The sequence below is a fragment of the Mytilus californianus genome, unplaced genomic scaffold (assembly GCF_021869535.1).
Source record: "Mytilus californianus isolate M0D057914Y unplaced genomic scaffold, xbMytCali1.0.p SCAF_17, whole genome shotgun sequence".
NCBI lineage: Eukaryota > Metazoa > Mollusca > Bivalvia > Mytilida > Mytilidae > Mytilus > Mytilus californianus.
Window position 1 is genome coordinate 10,360,889 of NW_026262659.1, and position 16,908 is coordinate 10,377,796.

Consider the following 16,908-nt stretch of genomic DNA (forward strand, 5'->3'; position numbering starts at 1 on the left):
CCGGCTCGTAGGCTCTACATATATGTACCCCAAGAAGGAAAAAAAATATGTACAAACAAATAAAACAAAAGAAAAACAAACAAACAAAAAACAAAAATATGAATAACACATTTAAAGTAACACAGTTTTAACATATTTTATTTGCAAAAGTAGCAAAAGGGATTGGACACAAATTATTAATCAACATAAGAGACGTCCTCTCCCTATACAAATATAAACACAAAATACATTGGATAATGGCGAAAAACATAAAAGGAATGCGTGTAAATCAAACTATAAACAAAAACAAAAACAAGAATACAATATAATATGAAATATTATATAAGACTGGACAGAAGTGAAGTGTGAGAAAGCAGGAGTTCAGAATTTTAATTCAATGTTCTAAATTTTTGTGTAATTCTTATATAAGAGTGTACAGACTCGAAACAATCTTTATTGGCTGAAATGAATGGTCGCCGTCACCAGCCAATAGAAGCTCAATTGATATAGCATATCTTTCTAATTTTAAAAACAATTTTTCTGTTGCTTCGTTATGAAAAGGGCACTCTTAAAATAGTGAATACTATCCATAACAGGATGGTCACAACTGCATGCGGAATTGGGTTTTAGAATTGAGATTACTCAAGAATATGATAGTTCCATCATGATTACTATTTACGGACGATCTATTTGTTTTACATGGGAATCACAGACAGCACATGAATCTGATGCTAAAATAGGACCCAACAAGGACTGGCGTGTGGCACAAAATCTGTTTGATTCGTTTATTACATTTTTTTGTCCATTTAGTCTCATAATATTTTACGTGAATAATCTGTAAGAAAATCTACATTTAAATCACCAGTTATTATAACATTTGGAGAATAGCTCAATGCATTTTATATGGATTCATGGAATTTATCCCAAAATGTTAAGCCATAACGCTTCATTTTTAAAATCCAAATCAGGTCTTGGTTTGGCTTGACTAAATTTACTGATATAAATTATAATTCCCTTGAGCTATTGTGATAGACTTTCTATAATGATCTCTATTATAACCCTCAATGATAATATCTTCATTTTGTATATTTTCGTCAAGATGAGTTTCGGTTAAACAAATCACACCGTCGTCTTCGTTTCACAGGGGCGGATCCAGCCATTTTTAAAAGGGGTGTTTCCCAACCCAGGAAATAGGGGGGGGTTCCAACTATATGTCCCCATTCAAATGCATTGATCGTCAAGAAAAAAGGGGGGTTCCAACCCCCGGAACCCCCCTCTGGATCCGCCACTGTTTCAATAGTCTACTTTATTACGCATACTTCTAATGTTTATGTGAAAATGTAGAAAATTCTATCTAAAGGACCAGGATTAACATCTACATTATTACTTAGCACAATCCATTATAATATCACAAATGTTAACATTGGTTTCAATAAAAATAGATCAAAATATATAGAATAGCATACCGACGCAATATGATACTTCAATTTAAATTCTGTCTAGTAAAAAGAGTTGGATATGTTTTATATACTTAAATGGCTAGGTTATGAGCGCATATTCTTAATTTAGATATAAAAGACCAATCAGATTTCATAGTAATCTAGCAAATAAGATCTGAAATGTGGTATGATTGCCAATAAGACAACAATCCACCAGATACCCAATGACGTAGATTTAGCAAGTTGGTCAACATAAGAGTACGTTCCCCTATCTTCGAATATTTCGAAAACAATATAATTTTCAGAACCTGTTTGATTATTTTAAAATTTTACTCTTATAGGTTTTGATATGTATAAATCCGCTGGTACGTGTAACTGGTTAAAAAAATTATTAAATGGTTAAATTTTAATCCTGGGTTAAAAATGACAACGTTATATTTTGAAGGCATGCAACAATATTTTGTTCCAAGTAACTTTACGTAAATCAGGTGCTAAGGTATGTTCAGGTGGTTGAAATATTTAATCATGTTAATAGAGAACAAATTAAGTTCATCATATGAAGTTTAACATTGTATCCATAGGAATTTTTTAAGTACATTTGAGGTGTAAAAATATGTATTAAACCTAAAAATCATCATAATTCTCATGATTCTTCTGATTCCGCTGATGTGAGGGTACCCAAATTGCACCCGTATTTTGACAGTTTTTTCACCTACGTTTATTTATGATCCAGACAAAAGTTTCCGTTCTGTGTTTATTTTGTATGTGTATCATTATTTACTATAAAATATTAAATGACTGAATAATAGCCAACGATAAATCTTACGGGGCGATGGATCATAAAATTATGATACAGTACACTACAAAATATAATATATAACAATTCTAAAAGGGTACAACATCACCAAAAAATAATTAAATCATGAACAAATTTTAGATATTTCGGATAACTAATATCCTTCATCAGTAAGATGTAAAATGAATCTTATCTTGACATGTGGTAGACAAACTGAAATAAAAATCTTGAATGCTATACAAATTATCAATAATCAATACGCTGGTAATTTTTTTCAATATTGATGTTTGGGAGGAGGAATAAATTTATTAAAACTGTAAGAGTCCAAAACGGAAGCCTGAGTTACTGGAAACAAGTGATGGTAGGGAAAATGAGTGACACATTCTATGTTTTTTTCATTTATGCCCTCTGGGGAAACTGTCCTAAGCTTTCTTATCCAAAACCTTTCCCGAGCAAGTCTGTCGGCCCTTGACCAACCCTCGTTGTGGTCTATGATAGTGATGGTAAGGTTTTTGAGATCAGCTTGGGCGTGCCCAGGTGATCTCAAATGACGACTTACGGGGAGGTCGGGCTTGCAGGTGTAGTCACTTCGATGACCATTCATGCGTTTGTTGAATGGCTGTTCTGTCTCGCCAACATACTGCATGCCACATCGACACTGAAGAAGGTATACAACATTCTGGGTTTTGCAAATTACATTGCAAAATATAGTGTACACAGACAAGTGGCAAGTAAATGTTTGAGTATTCAGTATTTGTTGGCAAGTCAGACATCGTCTGTTACCAAACGACTTGCACCATCCTGCAGTTGAACAGCTTTTATTAGAGGAGACATCAGCTCTCACAAATAAGTCTTTCAGACTTGCTGGTCTCCGAAAAGCTAAGACAGGAGGTTTGGGAAAGATCTTGGATAATTTAGGGTGCTTGGCAATAGTTTGCCAATTGGCATGGATCAAACGTGAAAGGTTAGTAAAGACGGGATTGTATGTTAAAACAAATGGAACTATTTTGCTGCGCCTCTTCTGTTTGTATTGTAATAGGTCTTTGCGGCTGTTATTATTAGCACGTGCAAATCCCTTACCTATGTACCATTTCTTATAACCTCGTTTGGTCAAAAATCCGCGAAGTTCCTGTAACCGTTTGACAGCCTCCTCAGAGGAGCAAATCCGCTTTACTCTGAGAGCTTGACTATAGGGGATACTTTTTGTACAGTGCATGCTTTGGGTGACAGCTTTGGGGAGAAAGGTACTGATGTTTATCTGTAGGTTTACAGTAGAGGTCGGTTGATATGACACCGTCCTTTATATTTGTAGTTGTGTCTAAGAAAGATATTTTAGAGTCGGAAATTTCATATGTAAATTTAATTGACTGGTGGGCGTTGTTTGCATGTCTGATGAAATCATCTAGTTTAAGTTGGGATTCAATCCATTTCATGTCAACATCACCGATGAAACGGAACCAAGACAGAGGTTTTGATAAAGATGTTGAAATGATTTGTTTCTCTAATTTGCCCATGAAAATATTGGCGTAAGACAGTGCCATTTTCGTCCCCATCGCTGTCCCGTTTATCTGAAGGTAATGTTCACCATTAAAGATGAAATTGATGCATTTCAGAACCAGAGTAAGAAGCTGGACTAAACATTCGGTAGGTGGTTCTAAAGTGTTGCGCGAGTCCCACATTTCCCTACACGATTGTATTCCGTCATCATGAGGTATGTTGGTATACAATGAGGTGACATCTAGAGTGATAAGGAGTTTCCGGAGGAAAAGGGTTCATGGATTCCATTTTACGAAGGTAGTCTGTGGTGTCTTGAATGTGAGAAGGAAGATTTTCTACATGAGATCTTAAATGAAATAAAATTGAGAATGGAAATGGGGAATATGTCAGAGAGACAACAACCCGACCAAAGAGCAGATAACAGCCGAAGGCCACCAATGGGTCTTCAACGAATTCCGAGATTTTCTCAGTCGGGTGGCCGTTTGCGGATACAATGGGTCTACCAGGGTTGTTAACCTTGTGTATTTTGGGGAGAAGATACAGTCGATCAGGCTTGGCGTTCTCTGGTTTTAAATATCCGAATGTATCCTCATCTATGTGACCGTCATTGTGCACGGTTTGTAACGCAGTAATAATTTTGGAACTAAACTCAGAAGTAGGGTCATGGTCAAGCTTCTTATAAAATCTCTCATCAGAGAGCTGACGCTATGCTTCTGCGATGTAGTTAGCTTTGTCCATTATCACAACGGCACTTCCCTTGTCTGCTGGTTTTATCACAATATCATCTCGGTTTCTCAGCGATTGTATGGCTTTTTTCTCCTCAGAAAAGGTGTTATAAAACGACGAGTACTTGTTGTTAGCTAGATGAACAACATCCGATTTGATTTTGTCGATAACGTCTTCCAGTGTAGCAGATTTGCTGGGGTTAGGAATCCATGAACTCTTCCTTTTAAAGCGCGGAATTCTGATTTCTCCATCCGAGTCGGACGTGTCTGAGTCTTCCTCATTATCCTCCTCATTATCCTTGTTACCAAAGTATTCTTTAATTCTGAGGGTTCTGGCAAAATTATTCAGGTCATCTTCCAGTTTCATATTATCTATATTACTGGGCGTAGGGCAAAAATTCAAACCCTTAGACAAGACTTTAATTTCATCCCCAGTTAAAGAGACTTTTGACAAATTGACAACCGTGTTGTTGGGATTGACCGGAATTTGAGTTTTTCTTCGAAATCTACGGTTTCGAGGCTTTTTAGTTGAATTTGAAGGTCTGTTTAAAGGGTATATATATACAGTTCCGCCAATCTAATTTTGAAGGCCATATTGAATCATAGAAAAATGTGTTTGAATCGACCTCCAAACGATCCATGATTCTGTAATGAGGAGAACCAAATTGCATTCATGCTTAAATTCACATCCGTAAAAATCGAATAACTAATAATTGTTTTATTTCTTTGAATATTTAGAACAATTTGTTATAGTCCATGCTTACTATTCGTTTTTAAAGAAATGGATGCTTGTAACATATTTTAATTACCCATCTTTAAACGATGACTTTTTGTGGACGTCGCATGGCGACGTTTCCGTAGATTTTACTTTTTGGAGCGAACACTATATCTATTGACATATACTGTGAACGTTTTGTGTATTAAAACACTGGACACTTTTAATTTGCAAAACACTCATTTGCAAATCCGCCGCCGCCTCTCCTTAGACCTACAGTGTCGTGTAAATAACCAAAATGTGCGGAATTACATGGGATTCAATAATTTCATTGCTTTTCTGCTGTTATTATTATATATATTTTGTAATTTGATTTAGAAAAACATGGGATTTTCAATATCCCATGGGATAAGGCAAATCCCATGGGATTGACCATTATCCCATGGGATTTTGGTTAAATCCCATGGGATTTTTTTGGGTCCCATGGGATAATTGTAGTCCCATGGGATATTTGTTGTCCCATGGGACAAAAAAAATCCCATGGGACTATAATTATCCCATGGGATTTTTAATATCCCATGGGACAAAATAAAATCCTATGATTCAAATTATAAATATACAGTAAATAAATGTGTATGTTACAATGAATTCTGTTTGGTAGTAAATTGTTTTAAGATGAATCTTTTTAGTTGAATATCTTTTTTTTCCTTGGAAATGTTAATGCAATTATATTGTTCTATAACTGTTCAAAACTAAACTTTTAAACAACAAAGCAGATAATGTAAGTATCAATATATGTTTATTTATGAATTCTAGAACACTTTTTTGAAACACAATTTTTTCCCATTTGAAATCAATGAAAACTCTATTAATAGGCTTAACATACTAGTAGCTTTTTACATAAATCTATTTTTTTTTCAGGATATCCCTCCACCCAAAAAATTAATAGTTTCTTATCATCCAGCATTGTGTGATCGTAATGTATAGTCCACTTTTTTGCCATTCAGCACAGAACATTGTCATTATTGTGGTTTTAATATCTTTAGATATTTAATAGAACTGCAATTCATTGGCTGAGTGATGAAAATAATAACTGATCTGACTTTTGTCTTTGAATTTATTTTGGTCTTGTTTCTGTGTTTTCTCCTTCTATTCTCAGTGATGAATTCCAATCCTTCTGAAAAAGAACCAATAATATCCGAAGTTATGGATAAAAAAAAATTGTATACATACATGTAGCAAGAACATATGATTTTCAATAAAAATAGCTATGCGGTATGGATTTTACTGATTGTTGAAGGTTGTCCAGTGTCATCAGTTGCTAACCTCCTACATCCTTTGGTCTCTGATGGACAGTTGTCAAATTAGCAATATACCACATCTTCCTATTCTAATATTATATAACAATCAATTTATGTATTCTTCTTTATAACATTTGGGTATTTTCCCCAGTTATATATATATAGATCAATGTTAAAACTTTAGGCAATTACAATAAAATTCCATTTTTCACAAGAATTTGCAATATATTATACAGAAAGCCAACAATAGAAACAGCACTTCTTTAAGCTTCTGAAGTTCTGAAAGAGTTCCACTTGTGTTTTATTTCAATTAGAAAATACATTGAACTCTTTGGACATGTTGGAAATTATAACATTGATACAAAAAATTATATTGGTTTTTTTTTCTTATTTTTGTGTTGTTCGGGTGCTGTCTCATTTTTATATATGGTTATACATATATCCTAAATCTTCTTTTTTATATACTTAATCATTAATACACAATGTAGTAAAAATGGGATATTTTTTATTTTGAGAATCTCAAAACATTATTATTCTATCAAATAACTTATTTCCAAGTTCACCAAACACCATTGTGTCAGATATTAATTTTAAGACATGTATAAACATGATCAACAAGCAGTTGACAGGATGTCATGCAAAAATGTCACTAATATTAAACTTTCACAAAAACTCCATACTCAGCGAGTACTATTAAAGTTCTTAGTACAGGACAAATTCCTAGTACAGGACACAATGCCTGGCAAACACTAGCATGTGTCAATGTCTAGTCAATCATGTAATCAGGCTCAAAATCTTATTTTGGCACTGAATTTAAAAATTCACCACATAATGAGCATGTGCATGAAATTCAACTTCATGGTAAGCTATGTACCTTAACCTAAAACTTTAACCTAAGAATGTACTATAATTTCACATTATGACATTTCTATGTTCAGTGATCCATAAAATCAGGGTAAAAACAGTAAATGTGGTGTTTAATGTATACACAAGAGTGCACACACTGAAATGTTGCGCCTTCTTTACTAATCATTGATATCATGTTGATAGTCCTAAATATAAAGCTTTACTACAACTATCACATAAACTCAACATGATCCAAGAAAAGGAATTCAAGGTCATATAAACCTGACAAGAAATATATGTACACCTTACAATCATTCAAATTACTAAATACAGTTGAACTACCGGTATTGCTTATAGTTTCTAAGAAGCAGACTTAACCAAGAAAACTAAACATTGACCAATGAACCATGGAAATGAGGTGAAGATCAGATGAACCATGCCAGGCAGACATGTACAGCTTACAATCCTTCCATACAACACATATAGTTGACCTATTGCTTATAGATTAAGAAAAACAGACCAAAACACAAACACTAAACACTGAGCAATGAACCGTGAAAATAAGGTCAAGGTCAAATTAAACCTGCGGGACTGACATGTACATCATAAAATGTTTCCATACACCAAATATAGTTGACCTATTGCATTTAGTGTTAGAGAAAAAGACCAAAACTCAAAAATTTAACTTTGACTACTGAACCATGAAAATGAGGTCATGGTCAGATGACACCTGCCAGCTAGACATGTACACCTTACAATCATTCCATACACCAAATATAGTAGACCTATTGCATACAGTATAAGAAAAACAGACCAAAACACAAAAACTTAACTATAACTACTGAACCATGAAAATGAGGTCAAGGTCAGATGACACCTGCCAGTTGGTCATGTACACCTTACAGTCCTTCGATACACCGAATATACTAGACCTATTGCTTAAAGTATCTGAGATATGGACTTGACCACCAAAACTTAACCTTAAATATAAAAAAGAAGATGTGGTATGATTGCCAATGAGACAACAATTCTACACAAGAGACCAAATGACACAGAAATTAACAACTATAGGTCACCATACGGCCTTCAACAATGAGCAAAGCCCATACCGCACAGTCAGCTATAAAAGGCCCCGAAATGACAATGTAAAACAATTCAAACGAAAAACTAACGGCCTAATTTATGTACAAAAAATGAATGAAAAACAAATATGTAACACATAAACAAACGACAACCACTGAATTACAGGCTCCTGACTTGGGACAGGCACATACATACAGAATGTGGCGGGGTTAAACATGTTAGCAGGATCCAAACCCTCCCCCTAACCCGGGACAGTGGTGTAACAGTACAACATAAGAACGAACAATAATAAAATGCTCCGCTGGGCGCAGCTTGATACGACCGCAGAGGTCGAACCCTGAACAGTTGAGGCAAGTATGGACACAACATTCAAGCTTGATACAGCACTGAATTTGGATTGTGATAAAATATTTAACACAGCATAGGTTTCTGACACAAAAGGAATGTGGTCTAAGAACTTAAAAAATTTTAATTTACCTATTCAAACCATATCATAATTATTTGCTTTTATATATAAATCAGAAATAACCAATTTAAAATGGAAAATTTAAAAAGGAAAAAAAAAAGGAAAAAAAATCCCCCCCCAATTTTTTGAACCCCCTTATGATTCATCACCCCAAAACTCAATAACAGCCTTCCCTTTGTGGTATGGTACCTTGCAGTACAATTTCAGAGAGATTCATACACTGAACCATGAAAATGAGGTCAAGGTCAGATGACACTTGCCAGTTGGTCATGTACACCTTACAGTCCTTCCATACACCGAATATACTAGACCTATTGCTTAAAGTATCTGAGATATGGACTTGACCACCAAAACTTAACCTTAAATATAAAAAAGAAGATGTGGTATGATTGCCAATGAGACAACAATTCTACACAAGAGACCAAATGACACAGAAATTAACAACTATAGGTCACCGTACGGCCTTCAATAATGATTCATACACTGAACCATGAAAATGAGGTCAAGGTCAGATGACACCTGCCAGTTGGTCATGTACACCTTACAGTCCTTCCATACACAGAATATACTAGACCTATTGCTTAAAGTATTTGAGATATGGACTTGACCACCAAAACTTAACCTTAAATATAAAAAAGAAGATGTGGTATGATTGCCATGAGACAACAATTCTACACAAGAGCCCCTAATTCCTAAAATTTTGAGGCAATTACCCCCAAAATCAATCCCAGCCTTCCCTTAGTAGTATGGTACCTTGCAGTACAATTTCAGAGAGATCCATACACTTGAACACAAGTTATTGTCTGGAAACTAGAAAAATGCTTATTTTTGGCCCCTTTTTCCTAAACGTTTTGGGCAATTACCCCCAAACTCAATTCCAGCTTTCTCTTTGTGATATGGAACCTTGTAGTACAAATTCAGAAAGATCCATACACTTACACACAAGTTATTGTCATGAAAATAGAAAAATGCTTGTTTTTTGCCCCTTTTTTGGCCCCTAATTCCTAAAATTTTAAAGCAATTGCCCCCAAAATCAATCCCAGCCTTCCCTTTGTGGTATGGTACCTTGCAGTACAATTTCAGAGAGATCCATACACTTGAACACAAGTTATTGTCTGGAAACTAGAAAAATGCTTATTTTTGGCCCCTTTTTGGCCCCTAATTCCTTAACTGTTGGTACCATAACCCCCAAAATCAATCCCAACCTTTCTTTTGTGGTATTGAACCTTATGGTAAAATTTCATAGAGATCCATTCACTTGAACTAAAGTTAGAGTGCGAAAACCAATGTGTCTTCGGACGACGACGACACCGACGACAACATCATACCAATATACGACCGCAAAAAAATCAGTTGAAAGAGGCTTAACTCATCAGATGGATAAAAATACAAATACTTCAAATACAAGTGGACGTGGCCGGGTACTTGTACATCCAAACAACAAAAAGACACTAAGTACAGATCTGAGAGTACTCGCAGTTACTGACAGCTAGTACAAAGCCACTAACAACTAATAAAAAAAATCATGCATCTAAGACTAAGTTCTTGTTCACTGATCCATGAAATGAGGTCTAGGTCAAGTGAAAACTCTCTGACGAGCATGATGACATTGCAAGGTACGAACATACCAAATATAGTTATCCGATTACTAATAATATGAGAGAAATTAACATTACAAAAAATCTGAACTTTTTTTTCAAGTAGTCACTGAACCATGAAAATGAGGTCAAGGACAATGGACATGTTTCAGACAGAATTCGTATCATGAGGCATCTATATACAAAGTATGAAGCATCCAGGTCTTCCACCTTCTAAAATATAAAGCTTTTAGGAAGTTAGCTAACGCCCACTGCTAACGCCACCGCCATAGCCGCCACCGGATCAATATCCCTATGTCGAGCTTTCTGCGACAAAAGTTGCAGGCTCGACAAAAATACATGAACATTTTAAAGTACTAAATTTTGAGTATATACATGTAAAACCACAAGTTACTAACTGAAGTTCATGGTGAACTGTAACCAAAAACTTAAAGTGAATACAATTTAGAGAACGACAGATGGATGCACAAACACTATCATAACAGAGCATAAAACTTACCAAACAAGATGTTTTACATTTATCCTTCAGAAGCAGGAAAACTGAAGTGTTTCTTTTCTTTCTCTGCCCTCCAGGATATAAACTTCAAATTCATTCATGCAAAATATGAAAATCTGCAAAAGTTGGACTTTGTACCGCAGCTTATCCACATTTTGACTTTTGAACTGCATTGTTCTTTTCATCTTGCTGGCAACCTAAACATAAAAAAAAATGATAAACACATAATTCTGGATTAACTTTCTGTATTTATTTTTGTTGGTACAAACAATTTTTTCCAACTTTAAACTAAATCTGCCTCTGCTTTAAAAATCAACTGAAAACCATGTATTTATCTTAATTGAAAACAATTTCTCTCATTTGTATCACCCTGTTATTATATATAAATTTTATTTTTGTCCCTTTTTAAAAATAGGAATGGTTCAAATTCCTCAATAATCATGATAATTCTAGTCAGTCAATTAAAAATGTATGAATAAATTATTTAACCTGTATACTATCATGACTATTAATATAAATATATTTCATTTTTTTGATAAAAACCAAGCTCTGTGTTGAAGACCATACCTTGACCTATAATGGTTTACTTTTATAAATTGTGTGACTTGGATGGAGAGTTGTCTCATTGGCACTCATACCACATCTTCCTATATCTACAAACAGATTCTATGGGCGAGCAGACATTATACCCTGGAGGTGGTTTTAAAAAAAGCATACGACTTAGATGTACCATAAGCATGGAAAAACAATTCAGCAGTCAGTTTCACAAAAAAACTTACAAATAATATTGATAGTAATTAAGTCATGTACAATACAGTATACTTACGATAAATTGTAAGTTTTTTTTTTTTGTAAAACCGACTCAAGTATACTTATAATCAATCTTAGTCATAAGTATTAAGTATTATTCATCTTTTGGATAATTTGTTGGTTTATTTTATGAATATACAGTGGCAGATCCAGAACTTTTCATAAGGGAGGGCCGGCTCCAGTCATGCTTCAGTGATCCCTATATAATCAACCAAATTTTTCCCAAGAAAGCCCCCCCCCCCCCCCCGGATCAGCCTATGATATATGTTTATATATCTCTCTGATATGCCATTCAAATCAAATGTGTATTAAATAAAACTTTACACTAGAAAAGTCATGGATAGTTACTCATTTGGGAAACTTACAAGTCCACAGCATGCCGGTGCCTGTGACTGTGTTCAAAGTGGTGGGTTTTCACCCTCGTTGTATTGCGGAATAACAATTTAGGCAAATTGAGAAAAACATCATGTCTGTGGTTGATAATAGTGTGTGTGCATTAATTTAATTTTCTATACCTTCTTATTTAATATTTTTCCAATTTTGAGTACTGACGGCAAGTGTTGTAACCAATGTCTTAATTGAGACCAATGTGCTATTTACAAGTGCGATCGAAAAATGCAGGGGAAAGAAACTTATCAATTATGTTTATTCTTAAGACAAAACTGAGCCGCCGTAAAAATGAACCGTGTCGAGGAGGTTACTGACACGTAATAGGGCAGAGACATATTTACACATATGTGTATATATGTCTCTGTAATAGGGTCATCCCTCGAGAACATTAACTAGTACATTGATAGTTTACTATGCAGTCAGTATCCCGAAAAAAAAACCCGTATGGATGCAAAACGCTTAGTGGTTTCGGCTGACTACTAATACGTGCACTTTGTCTAAAAAATATCCCAGCAGCGTAAAAGTTGAAGTCAGGATCTTGGGGGGGTCTTCTTTTTCTGTGTTCTTTATTTTTTTTTTGCTATATTTCTACAAACTTACACTTTTTGCTCATTACTCTCTTTCCTCATATTTTAGCATTTCATTATTCTTTAATCTTTATTGTTTGCCCGTTATTCTCTATTCTGTTAACCCCCATCCATACTAAAGCTTTCGGTAGTTTATTTTATCCTATTTCTGTCTAAATACATTATTTATCACAAAACACAAACTTACTTAATAATTTTTTATGAAGTCCTCACCAGTTGCGGATCCAAAAAATGTCATAAGGAGGCACTAACTGTCATGCATAAAGAGGGGGCCCGCTTCATTGATTCTCTAAATAATCAACCAATTTTTTTCCAAAAAAGAGGCGGCCCCCCATGCCCTCACCTTAATCCCCCTCTAAACCCTTCCCACTTCGTATCCTTGAATTCAGATTCATGATCTCTCTGACAAAAGTAAGTAAGTAAGTCACATTTGCTTATATCAGGTTTTTGAATTGAACTGGCGGATAGTTGTTTCATTACCAATCGTACCACATCTCCTTATTTATATATATACGAAAGCTTTATTCATATTTTTTGGTGTATTGATGAATGTGTAAAGGTGCAGCAATTGTAATACATTTTAAAATACAGCACAAGAGATGCAGATTATATAAAACCAATCTCACTATACAAATCCTTGATAAAACGTATAAGTCGAAGACATACTGACAAACGCCATGGCAAAAACTTAAAAACGACCAAATGACGTACAACAGTATATAAAACTTGACTATAGCATTTAAAACACATAAGAAGCACCCAGACAGTCAAACAGAAATTAAAAGAATAAATAATTTGTAAAGATTTTCACCTAGGCCTACAGCTATATTTTCTTATCGGCTAAACATAGGTTCTGGTATTATGTGATAAGTCATTTTTTCATGCAGACCCAGTTTTATTGATACCTTGAACTTAAAGTGGTTTTATGCATATCAGCCCAGATTATGTGTGTAATTTTATTGAACAATTCAACAATACACGTTCTAAACAGGTTAAATTCAATTTAAAAATTTACAAATTCAGATCTACTGGCATTCAACACCAAATTACTTACTTGCTGTATATTGCTAACTTTGATTGTATATTGTCAATCCCTCCACATCGTGAATACGCCATGCGAGGTGTTGGATAAGTTTGATACAGGGTGGCGGCTTCGAAGCGTAGAAAAAAATCCAGGTAAATGAAAGTGTAAAATTGTGTTGTTGAAAATTTTAAGTACTAAATTCCTAAATTTGTACTTAACTCCGTTCTACGGGTAACATGGTTGTTTGATATGAAAATAAGATAAAAAGCATCCGGAAAAATTAATTATCACGTTATAAGTATTCGTAAATGGATATGAAAAAACTTAACAAGGAATAAGTATTGGTAAACGGACAGAAAGTCGCAGGACAAAGGTTTAGATTAATTATTTTACAATTGTTTAAATATATGAGAGAAAGTTCTTGATGAATTGACTTTATTTATAGATAAATGTATTTAGTTGAGGAAATGATTAATTCGCCTTCAAATAGTTTTTTTTTATCAATAACTTGTAAAAAGGAGACATTTTTGACAGCATGACTTCAGTTAATTACCAAACCACTTTTGCAGGTTGTTTTCTTAACAATCATTGTTCATATTAATAATCAAAAATAAATTTTGTTTACAAGTCCGTTTCCTTTTAAAAATGTTTCAGAAAAATACTGAAACGTTTTTAAAATTAAGTTTATTCAAAAAAATATCCCAAAACTGAATCGTGACTTTTTACTTGTTACTTTTTGTTGAACGTTCTAAGTGTCAATCCTAGCAAACAAAAATTTGGAAATAAAATCGATTACAATGTAATTTTATAGAAGGAAAAAGGGGGGTTAATGAACAAATTATTACTATACACTCACATACTTCTAAAAAGATTTGCATATGTAAGCTGTCTATATTATAGATAATGTTAAATTATTTCAGGAGTTTCAATTAATTTAGTAGAAAAAAAAGATTATAAACAGTTTAGTTTCCAACGCCTACTACTACAAAAAATAGTGATTCTTTTTGTAGATTTGGTACTTCAGTTTCGACTCAAAATTTCCTATTGTAATTGTTAGATGCCAAATATTTAGGAGAAGATTGTATTTGTACTTTATGTAATTGTGGTGATATTGGCGACGCGATTCATTATATTATAGCAAGGATTTGTAAAAATCCTTGATTATAGAATGTTCGGCAATAGACGAAAGTAGACAAACCCTATTTAAACGGGGTTTTGATCTCCAAGGACGCCACATTTTACATCGAATAAGATCTATATTTGTTAACGTTTTCAAATGAAATAACTTGAATTGAAAATTTCCCGACAATGTGAAGATTTCTTATATTTCTAAATGGCTTCAATTATTACATACAAAATGAAAAATGTATTTAACTTTTTTTGTAAAAACAATATTCATGTATTTTTATATTTTTTCCAAGGAAACGTTTTTTTTTTGTTTGTTTGTTTGCAAAGTTTACTTGTATGTGTTTATAACCATCACCAATCAGTCCTAATTATTAAAGATCAAACGTTGTAATCAAAATGATGATTGGTATTGAATATGATCATCGGTCATGCATGACGTATCCCAAATAACTTCTTTAATGTTGGTTTGATTTTATCAAAACCAAAATTATAAGATCAAATATTAAATTATCTATCGAATGTTTACCCTCAACGCTCACTAAAACATATATACATGTCCTGAGTGACTTTTTATGTCCTGTCTGCACTCAGGAGGTCCTGAGCGGTTTTTAGACGTACCGTTAATTTACAGGCATATATTTGAAGCTGTTCTTAATTATGTACTTATCTATAGGTATACATGTATCAGACAAAAAGACTTTCCAATGAACTTAGTTCTAGTTATCTTAGTTCCTAGTCACAGGCACTTGTCTCAGAAAAAAAATGTCCTATATACTTTTAATGTTATATTAAGCAGGGACTTTCTATACTAAGTTAGTATAGAAAGTCCCTGTATTAAGGTATATAGGAAACAAAATTCTGAGACAAGTGCCTGTGGTCCTAGTGTGAAATAAATCCACTGGGAATTGGCCTTTTTAAACACATCTTTATATACGGTTTTCTCAAGGGTTTGTACATGTAAAGTGAAATTATGTTTACTCAATGCGTAGTTACATAAGTTTATTTGCTACTTTTTTCTTCTTTATTTTATATAAATGATTTTTTTTTTTTAATTTTAACATTTTTTTCTTCGAAAGAATTGTAGTGTGGGAATAGACACAGATACTTAACTACATTTAACGAAAAAAAATTTGTGTAATGTCATCAATCTGTATTACACATAGACAGGATGTTCTCTAGAAAACTATGATATTTCTAATACGTTATACACACCCCAGGTACACGCACTGTCGTGATGGAAAATTACTGCATGCTTTAATTACCTGTAATCAGCCATGCAACAAATCAGTTGACTGACCATGTCATTACAGTTTAAAAAGTTTTTCCTCAGATCAAAACGGAATATTCATTTTAACTTTAAAATTTAAAACTTTAAAAAGTAAACTTTGATATAATTATGACGTTAAAGAATTTAACAATTTAATAATCGGATTTTCCCAAGGATTAAGATACAATTATATTTATTATTCTGGGACTGACAGATATATCACAGGCACTTGTATCAGAATTTTTTTCCTATATACTTTTATTAAAGTATATAGGATTTTTTTTTCTGAGACAAGTGCCTGTGAGATATATACATGCATAAGTCCCAGACATACATAATTGTAAATCAAAATGATTTACATAATTACTGAGAAATAATATAATGTTTCAGTTATGTTGATGTCACAAATACACATGAATTATTTGATGATGCATGATGGAATTTCTTATCTAACTGCATGACGGTGACCACAGACATATATATATATCCATTTACTAATTCTATAATTTCTTGAGAAAAAAATCAGGAGGGAAGTCAGAGGGAAGTGAAACAAACATTTCAAGCTTTTATTAAAAATTGTTGGGAAAACAATAAAATACGACACTGAGTTTTGAAAAAAAAGTTTATGATTGGTCTTAATTTTTTTTTTAATAGAGATAGAAACAATTTTTTGTCCCAAGAAAAAAAAACAATGCCCCCTTTTTAGCCAAACCGACACACGCCGATGAATGAAGAATTCCAAGTAAGGTCACAAGGTCACA

The 16,908-nt window shown here is 33.6% G+C and overlaps 1 long non-coding RNA gene across 3 annotated transcripts; it reads right to left on the minus strand.

The window, feature by feature from the left end:
- Positions 1–5,931: 5,931 nt before the first annotated feature.
- LOC127726419 (uncharacterized) lies at positions 5,932–14,163 on the minus strand. 3 transcript variants are annotated; one of them, XR_007993530.1, is made up of 3 exons: positions 13,783–14,163; positions 10,945–11,138; positions 5,932–6,328 (listed from the first exon to the last, which is right to left on the minus strand). It is a non-coding gene; the product is annotated as an uncharacterized LOC127726419 (long non-coding RNA). The 3 variants fall into 3 exon arrangements; XR_007993531.1 differs by lacking the exon at positions 13,783–14,163 and adding an exon at positions 12,267–13,024; XR_007993529.1 differs by lacking the exon at positions 13,783–14,163 and having other exon boundaries at positions 10,945–11,446.
- Between the last annotated feature and the right edge of the window lie 2,745 nt (positions 14,164–16,908).